General features: G+C 40.3%; 1 long non-coding RNA gene across 1 annotated transcript in view; it reads left to right on the forward strand.

Annotated features, from left to right (window-relative positions):
- Nucleotides 1-5,181: 5,181 nt before the first annotated feature.
- Nucleotides 5,182-22,521, forward strand: part of LOC309623678 — a 423,847-nt gene continuing 406,507 nt past the window's right edge. Inside the window, exon 1 of the long non-coding RNA XR_014241457.1 lies at nucleotides 5,182-5,786. This is a non-coding gene — a long non-coding RNA (uncharacterized lncRNA). The remainder of the gene's footprint in view (nucleotides 5,787-22,521) is intronic.

Below are 22,521 nucleotides of genomic sequence, written 5' to 3' on the forward strand. Positions count from 1 at the left end.
AATATAGTTCCCTGTGCTATACAGTAGTTCCTTGTTCGTTATCTATTTTATATATAATAGTGTGTATATGTCAATTCCAATCTCCCAGTTTATCCTTCCCCTCCTTTCTGCTTTGGTAACCATAAGTTTGTTTTCTATGTCTGTGAGTCTGTTCCTGTTTTGTAAATAAGTTCATTTGTATCATTTTTTAAGATTCCACATATAAATGATATCATATGATATTTGTCTTTCTCTATCTGACTCACTTCACTTAGTATGATAATCTCTAGGTCCATCCATGTTGCTGCAAATGGCATTATTTCATTCTTTTTTATGGCTTAGTAATATTCCATTGTATATTATGTACCACATCTTTATCATTCATTCATCTGTTGATAGACAAGGAAATGTGGAAATTTTGATTAATCTATTTTATCATAAGAAAGGAGGGAAAAAAGGAAGCATAGCAAAATCATAAAAATAAAAGCACAAACTAAGATCATAGAAACAAATCTAAAATATAAATAAAAAAATAATAAAATGGATTATACCTGTCAGATGAAAGTCAAAGGTCTCATATAAGATAACAGATCCATCTCTGTTTTGTTTAAATAAGACATACTCAAAGCATGATAATGTAGGAAGATAGAAATTTCAAAAATGGGAAAAGATATACCAAACACTCATCAAAAGAAAGTTGTCATCATTATATTATGTCAAACAAAATATACTGTAAGGCAAAAGATTTATTAGGGACAACTAATTCCTGCATGTGGATAAAAGAATTTACCTGGAAGCCATGATTCTGAATCCATGTGGGCCTAACAATGTGGCCTCTATCTATATAAAGAAACACTGAAAGAATTTCAAGGAAAAGTGGAAAATGGCAAAAGTTGGGAAAAGAATAGCATGTTTTAAAAAATGTAACAATCTTGCACTAAATTTATATGAGTGTATGTGTGTGTAAGGTACTGTATACATAATATAGATATAGATATAGGTATAGACATGGATAAAGATATAGATATATTTGTGTCTTTACATATGATTTATTGAACTATCAAACTGGTTTTTATAAAGTGCAAGGAGAAACCAGGAAGTCTTTCAGCTTCTAAGGACTTTGCTCCTAAATGTAATCATGGCAAGTTCAGCTCTTCCAGTCATTTTCAGGAAATGGAAGTCTAGTCCAGTCCAATATAAACAACTCTACACTCGCACAATTTAGATGGTCTCCTTCCCCAGCTCAACTGTCAAAGGTGTAAAATCCCACCATGGGGAAGCAGGATATAGCTGGCTTCTTTCCCCTTGCTTGGATAACTCCCGTCTTTACTTCCTAGATGTGTTTTTGGCCAATGGGGAGAGGAGGTGGGGCATAAAAGGGGATTAAGGAAAAGGGAACAATTTTTCAAGGCTCACAATGTTACAATCTGGTATGAAGCTTTGCTTGTGGCCACACCCAAATTCTGGCTCTTTCTTTTAAGAGACACTTTCGTGAAAACTTTTTTAGAGACCTTTTATTGTTGGCAGTTTATAAATCCCTGGATTGGCTAACTTCTGACAGTCCACTCTTCTGTTTTAGTCACCTTATCCCTCCTAAATCATGAGTATCTCCCTCCCAAGCAGCCATAAAATCTTGAGAGAACTATGCATCCTTTTTTGCTAACAGATTCTGAAAGTGCAGTCCAAATCCAGGCAGACCTCCAGCCAGGCTCTCACCTTTACTTATAAATCAGGTACCAACTACAGTGTCCCCCAATTCTAGGAAGCACCTGTCTAGCTCTCTGATTGGTTCTTTTGAAATGTGCTCCTTGATTAAAATGATATTAGCATTAGCACAAATCTGGAAGGAGAGGAGAAACACCATGGCTCTCCAACATTTCTTCCCTGACCTCTTCATCAACACATAACCAATCCCCTAGACTAGTCTAATGCACCTTTGAAGTGAGTGATGATCTAAGGGTTGTAAAGCCCATCTCACGCTCTCTTAGAATGTATAGCAAAGATGTACATTGCCAGCTTTGCAACTTCTGGAAAACACCAAGACAACAATAAAAAGTCAGTTAACATCTTGTTTCACACACACACCACCTCACACTCATAATTTAAATCCTTTAAAAAACCACAGTGCAAGTCTCAACACATATCAAAGAACTGACATGATACAGTCTGAGTTCTTGTATCTCAGTGCAATAAAATTAGATATCAATCAATGAAAAGACAACACCTTCATAGACTAGAAAATTTAAAACACAATTCTAAATGAGTCATGGGTCAAAGAACAATAATGAAGTGAGAAAATAATTAGAACAGAATTACAAAGAAAGTCCCTATGTACCAAAACTTGTGCACCTAAAATCTAACTTAAAGGGAAGTTTAAATGTATACAGTAGGGAAAAAATTTACCTGTAGAGACTAAGGATGTTAACTTTTACTAGATGTCAATAGGATGCTGCTTATAGATTTTATTGTATTAGATAACTTATACTATTTGTAACTTTTTAAAAAGCAATTCTTATTTTTTCATTTTATTTTTGAGGATATCTCAAGTAATTTCTTAAAAAAAAAATCTAGGAGAAGTCAGGGTCTTAAGGATGAAGTCTTCAATGGCAATGGCAATTAAGTGCTGAAAGCTCAGAAAGAAAAAAAAATTTCAGGCTTTGAGCTCCCTCTACAGGCCCAAAGGAAAAATTCCCAGGAAAAATAAGAAACTTCAATTAGGTAGTAAATCCCATGTAAAGTTGTTTAGAAATTCTTGGAACTATTCACATTGCTGCTTCACTTTAAGTGGAGCACCCATGGTGGTGAAAAATTGATGTGTACCCAAATGTTGCTGCGGGGAGAGTCTATCCATTTCACCTTCATTACTGACGAGAGACACATTATCTCGCCCCCTAGTGGATGTTTTCAAAAATGACACAAAGATATTTTCTAACTAAGATATTAAATTATTAAATCATACAATTTAGATAACCCTGGTTGAGGCTCTCAATGTTATTTAGTCCAATCGGTCATTTTGTACTTGAGGAAATGTAACAAACTTACTTATGACAAGAAGAGAAAGTCTTCTCAATTTGTATTTTTTGTTTGTTTTTCCTGGTAGTTTTTTTTTTTTTTAATTTTATTGGAGTATAGTTAATTTACAATGTTGTGTTAGTTTCAGGTGTAGAGCAAAGTGATTCAGTTATACATATACATATATTCATTCTTTTTCAGATTCTTTTTTCAGATAACTTATCATAGAATACTGAGCAGAGTTCCTTGTGCTGTAGAGTAGGTCCTTGTTGGTTATCTAACGTATAGCAGTATATGTATATTAATCCCAAACTCCTGATTTATCCCTCTCCCCAGCATTTCCCCTTTGGTAACCATAAGTTTGTTTTCGAAGTCTGTGAGTCTGTTTCTGTTTTGCAAATAAGTTCATTTGTATCTTTTTTTTTTTTAGATTCCATATATAAGTGATATTATATGATATTTGTGTTTCTCTGACTTACTTCACTTAATATGATAATCTCTAGGTCCATCCATGTTGCTGCTAATATCATTACTTCATACTTTTTTATGGCTGAGTAGTATTCCATTGTATATATATACCATATCTTCTTTATCTATTCCTCTGTTGATGGACATTTATGTTGCTTCCATGTCTTGGCTATTGTAAATAGTGCTGCAGTGAACATTGGGATACATGTACCTTTCCGAATTATGGTTTTCTCTGGATATATGCCCAGGAGTGAGATTGCAGGATCATATGGTAGCTCTATTTTCAGTTTTTAAGGAACTTCCATACTGTTCTCCATAGTGGTTGTACCAATTTACATTCCCACCCACAGTGTAGGAGGGTTCCCTTTTCTCCACACCCTCTCCAGCATTTACTGTTTGTAGACTTTTTGATGATGGCCATTCTGACTGGTGTGAGGTGATACGTCATTGTAGTTTTGATTTGCATTTCTCTGATACACAGAGATGTTGATCATCTTTTCATGTGCTTTTTACCCATCTGTATGTCTTCTTTGGAGAAATGTCTATTTAGATCTTCTGCCCATTTTTTGATAGGGTTGTTTGTTTTTTTGATATTGAGCTGCATGAGCTGTCTGTATATTTTGGAGATTAATCTCCTGTTTGTTGCTTCCTTTGCAAATATTTTCTCCCATTCTATGGGTTGTCTTTTCATTTTGTTTATGGTTTCCTTTGCTGTGCAAAAGCTTTTAAGTTTACTTAGGTCCCATTTGTTTAGTTTTGTTTTTATTTTCATTACTCTAGGAGGTGGATCCAAAAAGATATTGCTGCAATTTATGTCAAAGAGTGTTCTGCCTATGTTTTCTGCTAAGAGTTCTATAGTACCCATTCTTACATTTAGGTCTTTAATCCATTTTGAGTTTACTTTTGCTAGAGAATGTTCTAATTTCATTCTTTTACATGTAGCTGTCTAGTTTTTCCAGCACCACTTATTGAAGAGACTATCTTTTCTCCATTGTATAGTCTTGACCTTTTTTTTTTTTTTACACCTTTATTGGAGTATAATTGCTTTACAATGGTGTGTTAGTTTCTGCTTTATAACAAAGTGAATCAGCTATACATATACATATATCACCATATCTCTTCCCTCTTACAACTCCCTCCCTCCCACCCTCCCTATCCCACCCCTCTAGGTGGTCACAAAGCACCGAGCTGATCTCCCTGTGCTATGCAACTGCTTCCCACTAGCTATCAGTTTTACATTTGGTAGTGTATATATGTCCATGCCACTCTCTCACTTTGTCCCAGCTTACCTTTCCCCCTCCCCGTATCCTCAAGTCCATTCTCTAGTAGGTCTGCGTCTTTATTCCCATCCTGCCCCTAGGTTCTTCATGACCTTTTAATTTTTTTTTAGATGCCATATATAGGTGTTAGCATACGGTATTTGTTTTTCTCTTTCTGACTTACTTCACTCTGTATGACAGAGTCTAGGTACATCCACCTCACTACAAAAAATTCAATTTTGGGTTTTTTTATGGCTGAGTAATATTCCATTGTATATATGTGCCACATCTTCTTTATCCATTCATCTGTTGATGGACACTTAGGTTGCTTCCATGTCCTGGCTATTGTAAATAGAGCTGCAATGAACACTGTGGTACATAACTCTTTCAGAATTATGGTTTTGCCAGGGTATATGCTCAGTAGCGGGATTCCTGGGTCGTATGGTAGTTCTATTTTTAGTTTTTAAAGGAACCTCCATACTGTTTTCCATAACGGTTGTATCAATTTACATTCCCACCAACATTGTAGGAGGGTTCCCTTTCACCACACCCTTTCCAGCATTTACTGTTTCTAGCTTTTTTGATAATGGCCATTCTGACTGGTGTGAGGTGATATCTCATTGTAGTTTTGATTTGCATTTCTCTAAGGATTAATGATGTTGAGCATTCTTTCATGTGTTTGTTGGCAATCTGTATATCTTCTTTGGAGAAATGTCTATTTAGGTCTTCTGCCCATTTTTGGATTGGGTTGTTTGTTTTTTTGACATTGAGCTGCGTGAGCTGCTTGTAAATTTTGGAGATTAATCCTTTGTCTGTTGGTTCATTTGCAAATATTTTCTCTCATTCTGAGGGTTGTCTTTTCATCTTGATTAGGGTTTCCTTTGCTGTGCAAAAGGTTTTAAGTTTCATAAGGTCCCATTTGTTTATTTTTGTTTTTTTTTCCATTTCTCTAGGAGGTGGGTCAAAAAGGATCTTGCTGTGATTGATGTCATAGAGTGTTCTGCCTATGTTTTCCTCTAAGAGTTTTATAGTGTCTGGCCTTACATTTAGGTCTTTAGTCCATTTTGAGTTTATTTTTGTGTATGGTGTTAGGGAGTGTTCTAATTTCATTCTTTTACATGTAGCTGTCCAGTTTTCCCAGCACCACTTATTGAAGAGGCTGTCTTTTCTCGATTGTATATTCTTGCCTCCTTTATCAAAAATAAGATGACCATAGGTGCGTCTGTTTATCTCTGGGCTTTGTATCCTGTTCCATTGATCTATATTTCTGTTTTTGTGCCAGTATCATACTGTCTTGATTACTGTAACTTTGTAGTATAGTCTGAAGTCAGGGAGCCTGATTCCTCCAGCTCCATTTTTCTTTCTCAGGATTGCTTTTGCTATTCAGGGTCTTTTGTGTTTCTATAAAAATTGTGAAATTTTTTGTTCTAGTTCTGTGAAAAATGCGAGTGGTAGTTTGATAGGGATTGTGTTGAATTTGTAGATTGCTTTGGGTAGTATAGTCATTTTCACAATGTTGATTCTTCCAATCCAAGAACATGGTATATCTCTCCATCTGTTCCTATCATCTTTAATTTCTTTCATCAGTGTCTTATAGTTTTCTGCATACAGGTCTTTTGTCTCCTTAGGTAGGTTTATTCCTAGGTATTTTATTCTTTTTGTTGCAATGGTAAATGGGAGTGTTTCCTTAATTTCACTTTCAGATTTTTCATCATTATTGTATAGGAATGCAAGAGATTTCTGTGCATTAATTTTGTATCCTGCTACTTTACCAAATTCATTGATTAGCTATAGTAGGTTTCTGGTAGCATCTTTAGGATTCTCTATGTATACTATAATGTCATCTGCAAAGAGTGACAGCTTTACTTCTTTTCCGATTTGGATTCCTTTTCTTTTTCTTCTCTGATTGCTGTGGCTAAAACTTCCAAAACTATGTTGAATAATAGTGGTGAGAGTGGACAACCTTGTCTTGTTCCTGATCTTAGTGGAAATGGTTTCAGTTTTTCACCACTGAGGATGATGTTGGCTGTGGGTTTGTCATATATGGCCTTTATCATGTTGAGGTAAGTTCCCTCTATGCCTACATTCTGAAGGGTTTTTATCATAAATGGGTGTTGAATTTTGTCGAAAGCATTTTCTGCATCTATTGAGATTATCATATGGTTTTTATTCTTCAATTTGTTAATATGATGTATCACATTGATTGATTTGCATATATTGAAGAATCCTTGCATTCCTGGGATAAACCCCACTTGATTATGGTGTATGCTCCTTTTAATGTGCTGTTGGTTTCTCTTTGCTAGTAATTTGTTTAGGATTTTTGCATCTATGTTCATCAGTGATATTGGACTGTAGTTTTCTCTCTTTGTCACATCTTTGTCTGGTTTTGGTATCAGGGTAATTGTGGCCTTGTAGAATGAGTTTCGGAGTGTTCCTCCCTCTGCTATATTTTGGAAGAGTTTGAGAAGGATAGGTGCTAGCTCTTCTCTAAATGTTTGATAGAATTCGCCTATGAAGCCATCTGGTCCTGGGCTTTTGTTTGTTGGAAGGTTTTAATCACAGTTTCCATTTCAGTGCTTGTGATTGGTCTGTTTATATTTTCTATTTCTTCCTGGTTTGTTGTTTTTCCCTTGCTGCTTTTAATATTTTTTCTTTGTATTTAATTTTTGATAGTTTGATTAATATGTGTCTTGGTGTGTTTCTCCTTGGATTTATCCTGTATGGGACTCTCTGTTCTTCCTGGGCTTGATTAGCTATTTCCTTTCCCATATTAGTGAAGTTTTCAATTATAATCTCTTCAAATATTTTCTCAGTCCCTTTCTTTTTGTCTTCTTCTTCTGGGACCCCTATAATTCGAGTGTTGGTGCATTTAATGCTGTCCGAGATGTCTCTGAGACTGTCCTCAATTCTTTTCATTCTTTTTTCTTTATTCTGCTCTGCAGTCGTTATTTCCACTATTTTATCTTCCAGGTCACTTATCCGTTCTTCTGCCTCAGTTATTCTGCTATTGATTCCTTCTAGAGAATTTTTAATTTCATTTATTGTGTTCATCAGTGTTTGTTCTTTAGTTCTTCTAGGTCCTTGTTAAACGTTTCTTGTATTTTCTCCATTCTATTTCCAAGATTTTGGATCATCTTTCCTATCATTATTCTGAATTCTTTTTCAGGTAGACTGCCTATTTCCTCTTCATTTGTTTGGTCTGGTGGGTTTTTACCTTGCTCCTTCATCTGCTGTGTGTTTCTCTGTCTTCTCATTTTGCTTACCTTACCGTGTTTGGGGTCTCCTTTTCACAGGCTGCAGGTTCGTACTTCCCGTTGTTTTTAGTGTCTGCCCCCAGTGGCTAAGTTTGGTTCGGTGGGTTATATAGGCTTCCTGGTGGAGGGGACTAGTGCCTGTGTTCTGGTGGATAAGGCTGGATCTTTTCTTTCTGGTGGGAAGCTCTGCATCCGGTGGTGTGTTTTGGGGTATCTGTGACCTTATTATGATTTTAGGCAGCCTTTCTGCTAGTGCGTGGGGTTGTGTTCCTGTCTTGCTAGTTGTTTGGCATAGGATGTCCAGCACTGTAGCTTGCTGGTTGTTGAGTGGAGCTAGGTCTTGGTGTTGAGATGGAGATCTCTTGGAGATTTTTGCCGTTTGATATTACGTGGATCTGGGAGGCCTCTGGTGGAGCAATGTCCTGAGCTTGGCTCTCCCACCTCAGAGTCACAGGCCTGACACCTGGCCAGAGCACCAAGACCCTGTCATCCACATGGCTCAGAATAAAAGGGAGAAAAAAAAGAAAGAAAGAGAAAAATAAAATAAATTAAAATTAATTTAATAAAATAAAAAATAAAAAATAATTATTAAAAATAAAAAAAAATTTTTAAGTAATAAAAAGAAAAGAAAGAAAGAAAGAAGAGAGCAACCAAACCAAAAAACAAATCCACCAATGTTAACAAGTGCTAAAAACTATATTTAAAAAAAAGGGACAGACAGAACCCAGGACAAATGGTAAAGCAAAGCTATACAGACAAAATCACACACAGAAGCATACACATACACACTCACAAAAAGAGAAAAAGGGAAAAAAAAATGTATATCGTTGCTCCCAAAGTCCACCACCTCAATTTGGGATGATTCATTGTCTATTCAGGTATTCCACAGATGCAGGGTACATCAAGTTGATTGTGGAGATTTAATCCTCTGTTCCTGAGGCTGCTGGGAGAGATTTCCCTTTCTCTTCTTTGTTCGCACAGCTCCCGGGGTTCAGCTTTGGATTTGGCCCTGCCTCTGCGTGTAGGTCACCTGAGGGTGTCTGTTCTTCACTCAGACAGGAGGGGGTTAAAGGAGCAGCTGATTCGGGGGCTCTGGCTCACTCACGCTAGGGGGAAGGAGGGGTACGGATGCGGGGCGAGACTGTGGCGGCAGAGGCCAGTGTGACGTTGCACCAGCCTGATGCGCACCGTGCGTTCTCCCGGGGAAGCTGTCCCTGGATCACGGGACCCTGGCAGTGGCGGGCTGCACAGGCTCCCGGGAGGGGAGGTGTGGAGAGTGACCTGTGCTCGCACACAGGCTTCTTGGTGGCTGCAGCAGCAGGCTTAGCGTCTCATGCCCGTCTCTGGGGTCCGTGCTGGTATCCGCGGCTCGCGCCCGTCTCTGGAGCTCATTTAGGTGGTGCTCTGAATCCCCTCTCCTCGCGCACCAGGAAACAAAGAGGCAAGAAAAAGTATCTTGCCTCTTCGGCAGCTCGAGACTTTTTCCCGGACTCCCTCCTGGCTAGCTGTGGTGCACTAGCCCCCTTCAGGCTGTGTTCACGCCGCCAGCCCCAGTCCTCTCCCTGGGATCCGACCTCCGAAGCGGGAGCCTCAGCTCCCAGCCCCCGCCCGCCCTGGCGGCTGAGCAGACAAGCCTCTTGGGCTGGTGAGTGCTGGTCGGCACCGAGCCTCTGTGCGGGAATCTCTCTGCTTTGCCCTCCGCACCCCTGTGGCTGCGCTCACCTCCGTGGCTCCAAAGCTCCCCCCTCCGCCACCCGCAGTCTCCGCCCGTGAAGCGGCTTCCTAGTGTGTGGAAACCTTTCCTCCTTCACAGCTCCCTCCCACTGGTGCAGGTCCTGTCCCTATTCTTTTGTCTCTGTTTTTTCTTTTTTCCTTTTGCCCTACCCAGGTACGTGGGGAGTTTCTTGCCTTTTGGGAGGTCTGAGGTCTTCTGCCAGCCTTCAGTAGGTTTTCTGTAGGGGTTGTTCCACATGTAGATGTATTTCTGATGTATTTGTGGGGAGGAAGGTGATCTCCACTTCTTACTCTTCTGCCATCTTGAAGCTCCTCCTCCAATAATCACTTTAAACATTACTGGTCTAAATGTAACACTTGAAAGATGTTATCAGAGTAGATAAAAAACAGGACTGAACTATATGTTGTCTATAAAAACAACCCACTTTAAATATAAAGACACATATAGATTAAAGCTAAATGGATGGGGAAAGACATACCATGCTAATATTAATCAAAAGAAAGTAGGATTAACTCTATTAATTTCTGAGACAGCAGACTTCAGAGCAGGGAAAATTATCAGGGATAAAGCAAGAAATCACATATGATAAAAAGGTCACTTCTCCAAGAAGACATAACAATCCTTACTGTGTATGCATCTATCAACAGAGTGTCAAAATATATAAGGCAAAAGTGATAGGAATTTGAGGAGAAATAAATGAATCCACTATTATAATTAGTGACTTTAGTAATTGGCAGATCCAGCAGGCAGAAAATCAGTAAGGACCTAGTTGAACTGAACAGTGCCTTCAATCAACTGGATATAACTGACATCTATGGACTGCTTCAACAACAGCAGAATACACAGTCTTCTCAAGTTCACATGGAACATATATCAAGATAGACCACATTCTAGGCCATAAAACACACCTTAACAAATTTAAAGAACAGAAATCATAAAAAGTGTGCTCTCAAACCACAGTAAAATTAGACTAGAAATCGACAACAGGCAGAAAGCTGGAAAATCCTCAAATGCTTGAGATTAAACAATACACTTCTAAGTAACACCAGGGTCAAAGAAATTTTAAGAGATATTTTTAAATATTTTGAACTAAATGAAAATAATAAAAATTATAACAGAAATCAGTGAAATTGAAAACAAGAAATTAATAGAGAAAAATCAATGAAACCAAAATCTGTTTCTTTGAAAAGATTAATAAAATGATAAACTTCTAGCAAGGCCAACTGAGAATAAAAGAAAGAAGATACAAATTACTAATATCAGAAATGGAATAGGGGCCATCACCACAATTTCATGGATATTAAAAAGGATAATAGAAAATATTATTAACAACTCTATGTCCACAACATTGATGAAATGGAATAATTTCTTGAAAGACAATCTACTGCTTAAAAATCTAACTTCTAAAATCAAGAATAAGAAACAAACAACCTGAATAAGAAAATTGCCAAAAAGATCTAAACAGACACATCACCAAAGAAGATATACAGACAGAAAATAAGCAAATGAAAGGATGCTCAACATCATATGTTATTAGGGAATTGCTAATTAAAACGATAATTAGATTCCACTATCACCCTATTAGAATGGCTAAAATCCATAACACTGACAACACCAAATACTGACAAGGACATGGAGCAAAAGGAATTCTCATTCACTGCTGGTGGGAATGCAAAATTTCACAGCCATTTTGGAAGACAGTTTGGCAGTTTCTTGCAAACCTAAACATGATTTTACCATACAATCTAGCAATCATGCTCCTGGGTATTTACCCAAATAAGTTGAAAACTTATGTCCCTACAAAAATGAATGTTTACAGTAGCATTATTCATAATTGTCAAAACTTGGAAGCAGCCAAGACATCCCTTGTTAGATGAATGGATAAACAAACTGTGGTATATCCATATAATGGGCTATTATTATACAGTGATTTTAAAAAAATGAGCCATCAGGCCATGAAAAGACATGGAGGAACCCAAAATACATATTGCAGAGTAAAAGAAACCAAGTCTGAAAAGACTATGTACTGTATGACTCCAACTTTGTAACATTCTGAAAAAGGCAAAACTATGGAGACAGAAAAAGATGAGCAGTTGCCAGGGGTTGGGTGAAGGAGGAAGGGCTGAATAGGTGGAGCATTGGGGAATTTGGGGGCAGTGAAATTATACCATCAATACTGATTCATCAATTGTAACAAATGTACTATACTAATGCAAGATGTTAATAACATGAAGAGCTCTGGTTAGGGGGCAATATATGGGAACTGTCTGTACTTTCCATTCAAATTTTCTGTAAATGTAAAACTTTTCTAAAAAATAGAGTCTATTAATTAAAAAAAAAAAGAGAGTTAGAATATGACAAGGATTTGAATCCTTTCACTTATAATTTGTGTGGGCTTCAGCTCTTACATTCTAGAGATTCATTTTTCTCATCAGAAAATAAAGATAATAATATTAACCTCCTAGTATTGTTTTGGGATTGAGTGAGCTAGCACATGAAAAGCTCCAGAGAGAGCCTGGCACACAGTAGGCATTCAGCATTTATTAACTCTTTGCCCTTTTCTTTCTTTTGTGGATATTAGTATTTAATAGTTACTAAATGTTGCAGGACAGAATGGGGCAAGAAATTCCAGGAGCAGTGCAGAATCAAAAGTACAGCTGAAGCAGAAAATCATCTAACAAGGAGATCAACCTTTGGCATTGTAAACAAGCAAAGCTCATATTTCCTTCTAATCTTCAAGTACAATATATTGAGCTTTACAACCAGAAGCAGCCTCTTTTCTTTAGATAATAGAAACTGAAACCCCATGTTCAGAACATGATCTTTGTTTCACTGACCCCCTTCACAGGCTCCAATTTCACAAATTCCATAGAGTACTTCATTTTCATGAATTTTCTCAAAAGCAAAGCCCATTTAATTTTGCTTCTCCAAACTTAATTGAAAAGCATTTCTTCCCATAATGCCTGCTTGCTCCTCTTTCCCCAAATTTCTGCAACTATAAGATCTCAGAATTGCCCACAGCCACTGGTTGCTGTACAATATTTTCCCTGCTCCAATGTTCTGCTGCATGGGCTGGGTTTCTGGCTTGTCCTAGACTCTGATTTTGCCTCTCAGATTGAGTGTAAGGGTTTGAGGTTGGAGATACAGACTGGAAGACTAGGAAGGGTCTTGGGAATTGTATTAAGCCAATAAATCAAGTAATGTGTGTGATTTAAAAATACAAAGGTAGTTACTATCAAAAATATATAATCAACTAAAAGTGGACAGTAGCAGTAAGAAAAGGCCAAGGGCTTATACTGGTTTCATCTTTATTCACAGTAGGCAGTCAATAGGTGTTACATATAGGGTCAAATATGTCACATAAATAATAATTATAAAGGTAATTATTAGAACAAAAACATAAACTCTAAATTATCAGGCATTACACACATGTACAAAACATTATAGGCAATATAATGAAAAATTATAAAAAAGAAAATCAATATAACAGAAAACATAATATGATAATATATTGGATGAAAACTAAACATTTATGTCACATAAATAAAAGTAAGTTGATTAACTCCTCATTGAAAGAAAAGAATCTCAAACTGAATCATAAAACAAAGCCTAATTATATTTTCAAATTCAGGAGATATACCTAAGATAAAATAACTCATAAAAATTGAAAATTAAAGGACGAGCAAAGGCCTATCAGGCAAATGTGAAGAAAATGATAAAGGATACAATCCACCTCGATGATCTCATCATTAGGAATACCTATTAATCAAACAACATTGTATCAAAATAATTAAAGCAAAAATTACAGGAAACAAAGAGACAATAGAGACACTTTAGTTACAGGAGATTTTAATGCCAATATCTCAGTCCATGACATAGCAAGTGAATAAGAAATGTTTGTCAATGGAATACATAAATAATATAAATAATAGGTAGTTATAAGTGTTTTGCATGGAATTAAGTTCCATGACTTCACATTCTTTTTACATACCCATAAAACATTGGAGTTAACTGGACATTTTTTAGGACACAAATAAAACCTTAGTCAATTTAAGAAAGTTAGATGATAGAAATAAATAAGTATAAATATCATACAGAACTGGTAAACAAAAGCAAATGAATTCATTGGCTGTTGGAAACAAGCCATTTCAGTAAGGTGACTGGTGACAAAATTAATATGATGAAATAAATAGGCTTCTTATATAAAAGCAGTAATCAGTTAGAAAATGCAATAGAAGAAAAGACTCTATTGAAAATGGCAAGAAAAAGATAAAATACTTAAGAAAAAATTATGAAGAAATATTTAAGTTTTATTATATATTTTTTAAAAATAAAATGTTGTCAGGGCACATAAAAAGAGTTTGGATAAGAAGACAAAACATTATAAAGATGCCAATTTTCTTTAATGCCATCTATTTGATAGGATCTCAATTAAAATGTCATCTGAGTTTTATTGTAATATAGAAGAACTGATCGTAAAGATCTAATAAATTTGATTCTAGAAAGATAAAAAAATTTCTGCATGGCAAAACTCACATACACACACAAAGTGAGAACCCAAATGACAAAGAAGGCAAAATATTTGCAATATGTATTATATATAAAGGTCTAATTTCTTTATTGTATAAAGAACTCCTATAAACTAATTTTTAAAAATCAATAATATAATGTAAGCCCAGAGATCACATCAAAAGAAATCCAAATGACTTTTACAAAAAACAACGTGCTTAATCTTACTCTTCATAAGATAAATGCAAAGGGATATATTTTCTACCTGTAAATCAGCAAAGATTCAAATATTTGATAACAAACCTTAGCTGGAGAAGAAGAGAAGCTGGCCTCATACCTTACTGGTGAGGGTATAAATCAATACATCCCCAATGAAGAGCAATTTGGCAATATCTCTCAAAATTCCAAAGATATATCACTTGATCAAGTAACTCTACTTTTGGGAATTTATTCTACAGCTGTGCTTGTACATGTGTAAAATGACATGTATCCAAATAGAATCAACATAGCATTGCTGGTATTAGCAGAAGATTGAAATGAACTACATGTTCAGGAATTGGTACAAGTTAAAGAAATTATTGGCAATCTAATCCGTTCAAGGGAAGCATATCTAGCTCTTTATAAGTGAAGTAGAGGAAATGAGTGATGTGAAAATAACTCCAAGGTGTGTGTGTGTGTGTGTGTGCGCGTGCGTGTGCCCATGCACGTGTTACCGACCAGGGTTCTTGGCCTCCTTAATCAATAGAAATTGATCAGAGACCAGACAAGAAATTCAGGCGAGGCTTTACTGGGGCCCCTGCTGCAGCAGGGAGGAGTGAGAACAAATAACAGGTTCCCTTGCTCACCTGCTCTCTTGGTGGGGGGCAAGCTGGTTCCTTATATGGGCTGAGGGTAGGGGTGTGTCCAGGGGGTCTGGCTGGAAGGGTGGCTTAGGTGGGTTTCCACACTTTTGTGGTGTTGTGTGCAGGGGGCATGCGCAGTACCCTGCTTTTGCTCCTGACCCCCCTGCTTTTGCTCCCGGCTCTTCAGAAGTGGCAGTTGGGCTTTTGGGGCTTTTTTGTGTCTTGTTGTCCATAATTTTCCCCAGCTGCACATGCATGCAGTTATTTTTAGTCCCTTACAGTTTCTTTGTATTTTGTTGCTCGAAGAGAGATTTGTCCAGGTGCAAGCAGTGCAGCAAAGGGTCCCAGGTCCCAGACTTGTCTTATTCCCCCAAGAGACTCTACACCCTTATTTTTAAGCGGTAAGGGGCCGAAGGTCTCTTCTTCTGAAACTTCTTCCTGCTGGACAGGGGCCACAGACCCTAGCCTACCCTAGAGGTGTAGAAGTCCCTCACTGACTGTTCCAAGAAACTGTAGGGACCCGGGCCACTCTCTGCTGGAATGGGTTGAATTCCTTGAGCCATCACGAGCCTTACTTCAAACTGTTGGAGCCAAGAAGACACAAACTTAACCAGAAGGTTAAACAAACAAGGGCTAAAAAGGGGAAGAGCAACAATAGCCATTAAAGGGCCCAGAAAGGGAAGGAACCAGGTTCACTTTGGGCTTCCTTACCTGTTGACCAGGCAGTGGACGTGATATCGCCCCTGCCAAAATTGTGAAGCTGCTCTGCCCCGGGCGTGTATCTCCTTCATATTAACTTCTACCCGTCCTGTCTCGTTGACCCGGCTGCAGCAGGAAGTATTAGTTATCACACAAACTATCTGTCGATGGGGCCTGTCTTTTGAATAGGTATCTCAGGTTTTCCACTGGCTCACAGATGTATTGTTCTTCTGTTGTGGCCTGTGAAGGTAAAAGCTTTAGTCTAGACAAATGTACCCAACTAGATATCCCTTGCAGTCTGACAGCAGTGAGGGTAGCTAAAATTACTTTACAGGGGCCCTTCCATCTTGGCAATAGTTGGTCTTCAGGAACCCCCTCTTTCCAGGTTTTAAGAAGAACTTGGTCCCCGGGGTTTATTTGTGAAGGAACTGCTCCTTCCTCTGTATTTTTAGTGGGAGCCAGCAGTGCCTTGTGGGCCTAGTCCTGGATTGCCTTCTGAACTTGTCCTACATTAATAATATATCTCAGGGCCTGGTTCACGTCCTCATCCAGTAGAACGTCAGTAGTGAGAAAAGGCCTCCCCATAGGTCATTTCAAATGGGCTAAGCCTCAGGCCACTCCTGGGGGCTACACAGACCCTGAAGAGTGCAATAGGAAGCAAGTTGGTCCAGGGTGCATGAGTTTCTTGGCAGGGCTTTGCTAAGGTTTTCTTTAAAGTATGGTTCATTTTCTCTACCTTCCCTGAAGACTGGGGGTGCCAAGAGGTGTGTGGCATGTAGTCTATCCCCAGGGCCGTTGTGAGCCCCTGTATGATTTTGTCTATAAAAGAGGGCCATTATCGCTCTGGAGGGACATTGGAAGTCCAAACTGAGGAATTCTTTCTTTTTTTAAAAAAGACTTACAGACTTCCACGGCCTTTTCAGATTGGGTGGGGAAGGCTACAACCCATCTCGTGGGAGTATCAACAAACACCAGAAGGTACTTATATCCTGATCATGGGGGCATTTGGGGTGAAATCTAACTGCCAGTCTTCCCCCGGGCTTGTGCCCTCGGCAGGCACTGAATTGACCTGAGTAATGAAGGGAGGATTGGATGGGCCTGTGGGTTATTACGGGCACATAAATCACAGGCAAGCGTTACTTGTTTTTCTGTTCTTTTAAGCCCCATCCCCGAAAAAGCCTTTTGCATCAAGTCCCATAATGCATCCCTCCCATAGTGGGTGGCATCATGTAAGTTCTTAGTGAGTTTCCACTGTTGGGCCTCAGGGATTAGAACCTTATCCTCCTTTTTATACCAGCCTGTGCTTCCTTTCTCATAGCCCCATTTCTCAGCATTTTCTTGTTCCTGTGGGGAATACTGGGGAAGGCTAGGGAGTTCAGGGGGGCCAGCCACTAGGGCTATAACTTGCTCAGGCTCCTGCAGTCGAGCTGCCTGTTTTGCAATTTGATCAGCTTTGCTGTTCCCTTGGCTCACAAAAGACCCATCCCTCTGACGGCCCCTACAGTGGGTTACTGCCACCTGGGTCGGGAGCTGCACTGCTTCTAAAAGAGCCAGAATCAAATCTGTGTTTTATGGGGGAATTTCTAGCGATTAACATTCTTCTTTCTTTCCAAATGGTGGCATGAGCTTATAGCATGTGGAACCCATACTTAGAGTCAGTAAAAATATTTAATTTCTTATCCTTCCCTGATTGCAAAGCTCTCATTTATGCAATTAGTTCAGCCTTCTGGGCTGATGTCTGGGGTGAAAGGACCTTGGCTTCTATGACTTCATCTAGACTAACTATGGCATACCCTGCCTTTCGGGTTCCCATTTCTACAAAACTGCTCCCATCAGTAAACCTTCGACCTCAGGGCTGTCAGGAGGTTCATCTAGAAGATCAGACCTGCTGGAATAAGTTTGTTCTATGGTCTCTATACACTGATGCACTAAGCTTCCACTCTTGGCCGCTGGAAGCAGAGTTGCTGGGTTCAGGGTTTGGCACACCTTTAAGTGAATGGTGGGGGTGTCCATTAGGAGGGCCTGCTATTTTGTTAACCGTCCTCCAGTTAACCAATGATGTCTTTTGTACCTGATGAGGGGTTAACACATCTAAGTGTTGTCCCAGGATAAGCTTGGAAGCCTCATTAACCAACAGGGCTGTGGCTGCTACTGCCCTCAGGCAGCTTGGCCATCCCAGGGACACTGAGTCTAGTTGTTTTGGAAAGTTAGCCACTGGTCCCTGATCTGTTCCCAGCTTTTGGGACCCCTAGTGCTCTCCCTGACCTCTCGTGAAGGTATAGGGTGAAGGGCTGTCCAAATTTGGAAGCTCCAGTGCTGGTGCTTTACTCAACTCAGTCTTGAGAGTCTCAAAGGCCCCTGGTGGTCCTATTCCATTGAAGGGGTTCCCTTTCTTCTCCCTTTAGAGCCTCACATAGGGGTTTTGCTATAAGGCCATAATTTGGAATCCAGATACGATAGAACCCAGCTATCCCAAGAAAGCCTCAGAGTTGCCTCTTTGTGGTTGGAGATGGTAATGCAGTAATTGCTGTTTCTCGATCTATGGCCAGGGCTGATGCCCCTGGGGTCAAAACAAATCCTAAATATTGAACCCGTTGCTGTGAGATCTGAGCCTTGGTTGGAGAGACTTCATATCCCCTTTTTGCCAGAAAACTTAGGACCCTAACAGTATTTTGATCTGAATCTTTTTGGTCTCACTACTTATCAATAAATCGTCAACATATTGGGGTTTTTTTTTAAGATTTTTAAAAGTAAATAAATTTATTTATTTATTTTTGGCTGTGTTGGGTCTTTGTTGCTGTGCACCAGCTTTCTTTAGTTGCGGCGAGCAGGGGCTACTCTTCACTGCGGTGCACGGGCTTCTCATTGTGGTGGCTTCTTTTTTCTTGTTGCAGAGCATGGGCTCTAGGCGCGCGGGCTTCAGTAGTTGTGGCGCGCGGGCTTAGTTGCTCCGCGGCATGTGGGATCTTCCCGGCAGGGCTCGAACCCGTGTCCCCTGCATTGGCAGGAAGATTCTTAAACACTGCTCCACCAGGGAAGCCCCAAATTGTCAACATATTGTAACAGAGTTCCCTTCTCAAGGCCCAGTTCCCTCAGTTCCCTTGCTAACACATTTCCAAAAAGATGGGTGCTGTCCCAAAAGCCCTGCGGAAGCACTGTCCAGCTATATTGGGTAGCCTGCAGGGTGTCAGGGTCCCTCCATTCAAAGGCAAAAGGGTATTGAGAGTCCGGATGTAGGGGAATACAGAAAAATGCATCTTTGAGGTACAAAACAGAGAAATACTGAATGCTCCCTGGCACTTGGGTGACAAGGGTGTGTGGATTTGGCACGGATGTGTGAATAGGGACGCCTGCCTCATGCACTGCTTGTAAGTCTTGCACAGACCGATACTCCCCATCATGCTTCTGAACGGGGAGGATCGGGGGTATTGCAAGGGGATTGGCAGGGCCTAATGAGTCCGTGTTTTAGGAATTTGCTGAGCAGCAGTTGGTTCCCCTCAGGACCTCAGACTTTTAAAGGACATTGTCTTTTCCAGGGGTATTTTTCTCCAGGCCTTAACCTTACTTTTATTGAGGGAAGACGCTTTGCCCTTCTTGGCACCGAGGTATCCCAAAATGCAGGATCTACTCGTTCTCTAATTTCTTGGGGGATGTCTTGGGGAATATTTTGATGACCAGCAGGTGGGTCACCTGGGGCTATCAATCGATGCATTCTCTGTTTGCATTCTCTATCTCCTTGGACTTCACTCTGTCCTAAGAATACACTGGCTCCTAATTTATTTAGCAGATCTCTTCCAAGGAGGGGGACAGGGCATTCTGGCATATACAAAAGAGAGTGAGTAATAATAATGGACCTGATTCCACAGGCAAGGGGAGACGTAAATCGCCCTGCCTTTGGCTGTCCGTCAAATCCCTTCACAATACAGTCATGGTTGGAGAGGGGGCCAGCTGACCGAGTCAGAACAGAGCAGGTGGCCCCAGTGGCTACAAGAAATTTGGTTTTCCTACCTGCCAAATTGAGGGTGACCCGAGGCGCCACTGGAGTGATGAGGATGGATCGAGTGGGACTTGGAGCCGGGCAGGTGCTTGGGCCCCATCAGTCAGCATGCGGGCATCTCTCATCCGAGAGATTTGCAAGGAACCAGGGCCAGCCGGCATTGCCCCTCGGGTATCCCACAGGAGGGCGCTCAGGACATTCTCCCCTCCAGTGCCCCCTCGAGGGGCACTGACAAAAGGCAGATTGGTTCAGGCCCAGGCAGCTTCTTCGGTGGTCTGTCCAGCCTTCTTGGCCCTCCAGGGTCCTCTCGAGGTGGTGGGTGGATTAGAGCAGCCAAAAGCTGCGTTTTCTTTATTAGCCTCTTATCCTTATTGACCTCCTCCATTAAGTCTCAGTTGTTATAGATCTTGAAGGCCTCCTCTACCAAGGTGGACAATGGGGTTTGGAGCCCAGCCTCAAGCTTTTGTAATTTTCTCCTGATATCAGGAGTAGCCTGGGTGATAAAATGCACAGCCAATAGTGTCCTCCCCTCTGCGGACCTAGGGTCTGTATTGGTGTACTTCCTGAGTGCTTCTGTCACTCGGCTCAGGAAGACTGCCAGGTTTTCATCTTTTTCCTGTGTAACCTCTTGGACCTTGTCGTAATTTACAGGCTTCACCATGCACCTTTTCATTCCTTCTGATAGACAAGTAATATAATGTCTCATCCTAGCCTGGAGATCTTCATATTTCCAGGGCAGGTCATGTTCTGGGATTGCATCCCCACCTGCCAGATAAATTGTCGACGGTGTGGATTGGTGACCAGTAGGCCATCTGTGTGTTCCCTGGCCTTTCTCAGTATATGCTCCTTTTCATCCAGGGTGCAACAGTGGGCTAGAATAACCATGATGTCCTGCCAGGTGAGAGAAAATGTCAACCCCAGCCTGATAACTTTGTCCCTAAACTTGTCAGGGTTCTCTGTGAATCTGCCAGACTTCTCCTTACTGATTCCTAAGTCTCCCATTGAGAAGGGGACATGCACTCTAGTAATCCCTCCATTCCCATCAGCTACTTCCCGAAGTGGGTAAAGACCTTGTGGGGCAGAGATGGGGGCTAACTTTGAACCTGATCCTAGGTGACAGGAATTTCCACTACAAGTTACCCTGGAGGGACTAGTCTCTCCCTCCTGGGGCAAGAGAGGATATAAAGGGACACAGGGAGGCAGAGTTTGGGATTGGTCAGAGGGACCGGGAGAAGTAGGTGGCTCCAGGGAAGTAGGTGGGGCTTGGTTTCCCTCCTGAGAGCTGGGGAAGGTTAGAAGGGGATCACCTAAAACATCGGGGGTGTTTTATGATTCCTCAGGCTTTTGATTACAGGAGCCGCATAGAACGGGGTTTAGGTAAAGGACCATGAACGCTTGAATGTAGGGAACCTCAGTCCATTTTCCCATCTTGTGACAGTAAAGATCCAATTGCAAGATGGTATTATAATTTAGAGACCTATTTTCAGGCCATTTTTCTCCATTCCCCAACTTATATAAGGGCCAGGCAATGTTACAGTAGAGTTTAAGTTTTTCTCTTTTCAGCACATCTGTTTTGAAAAATTTCCAATTTTTAAGGATACGCTTCAGAGGTGCTTCTTCTGGCTTAGAAGCGGATCCTCCCCTGTTGAGTAACCTGCACCCGAGAAAGAGCGCTCCTAGAAGTGATGTCCGGCATCCTGGAAACATTTACCGGGAGGCTTTTGTCCTATAATGTTTCCCTATGCTGGGGGTATTTCTTGAGATTGAGCATCTATAAAACCTAGGATCTTGGCTGCTTGGAAGTGGCCAGCCCAATATGTAACCTGTAACAGGGTCTGGGCTGCCAAGGCCTGAAGTGAAGAGGGTCCTAGAGGTGCAAAAAGGAACTCCTGGAGGAATTGGAGTTGGGTGCAATGGAAAATGCCACGGGGGTCAGGACCTGAGGGCCTAGAGGTGGGAGTATTCCCACAGGGGACTTTTTTTTTTGGACATAGAGTAAGGTGTGAGATTGGCGGTTATCCCCTATCTGTTTGGCAGCTATCATAAAATTGGGGAGAGCCTGATGATTCCATCTGACACAGGCAACAGCGAGTTTTCACAATGTGTCCCATGTAACTTAACATACCAAATGAACCCAATTAGTTTAGGATCTCTCTTTGTGATGCTCCAGGGGCCCCTTGAAGCATCCCAAAGTTAACTGGAAGTCAAAAGAACTTTAATTAGAATTTGATATTTGGGAAGCCTGTCAAAAAGTTCAGCAAGTTTTAAAACACCCTGTCAGGTAGGATCATAGGTAGCTGTGAAACAGTACTTATGCCTTGAGCTAAGGTGAAAAAAGATTTCAAAAGTAAATACAGATCACTTAAAGGCACAGGAACTCACAAGATCTGTTATAAAAAGCAGCATTCCAGGAAAACTTTGTTCTCTTATGAGAGAGAGAAACCAAATCCAGTCTTGCATCAGCCTACTCTTAATAAAAACCATTTGCTAATTAAATTAATCCAACCTTAGAAAGTCCTGACCACATACAAAATTCTTTTCCCAATATTCCTTTTCCGCAAACCTTCTGCAACTTTCTGTAGCCATATTATCCTGTCCCTTATTCTTTCGATTCAGAAATAACCAGCTCCAGGACAAAAAATCACCTTTTTCCTTTTAACAAAATATATTTCCATTCCTCATACCGTCTTTTTTGAAAACACACATCCTACTTGCCTTAAGCAACCAGGAACTGTCTTTTATATTAGCATTCCCTGATTGGAATATC

The sequence above is a fragment of the Balaenoptera borealis genome (genome assembly GCF_965194805.1).
Source record: "Balaenoptera borealis genome assembly, chromosome: 2".
NCBI classification, from domain to species: Eukaryota; Metazoa; Chordata; class Mammalia; order Artiodactyla; family Balaenopteridae; genus Balaenoptera; species Balaenoptera borealis.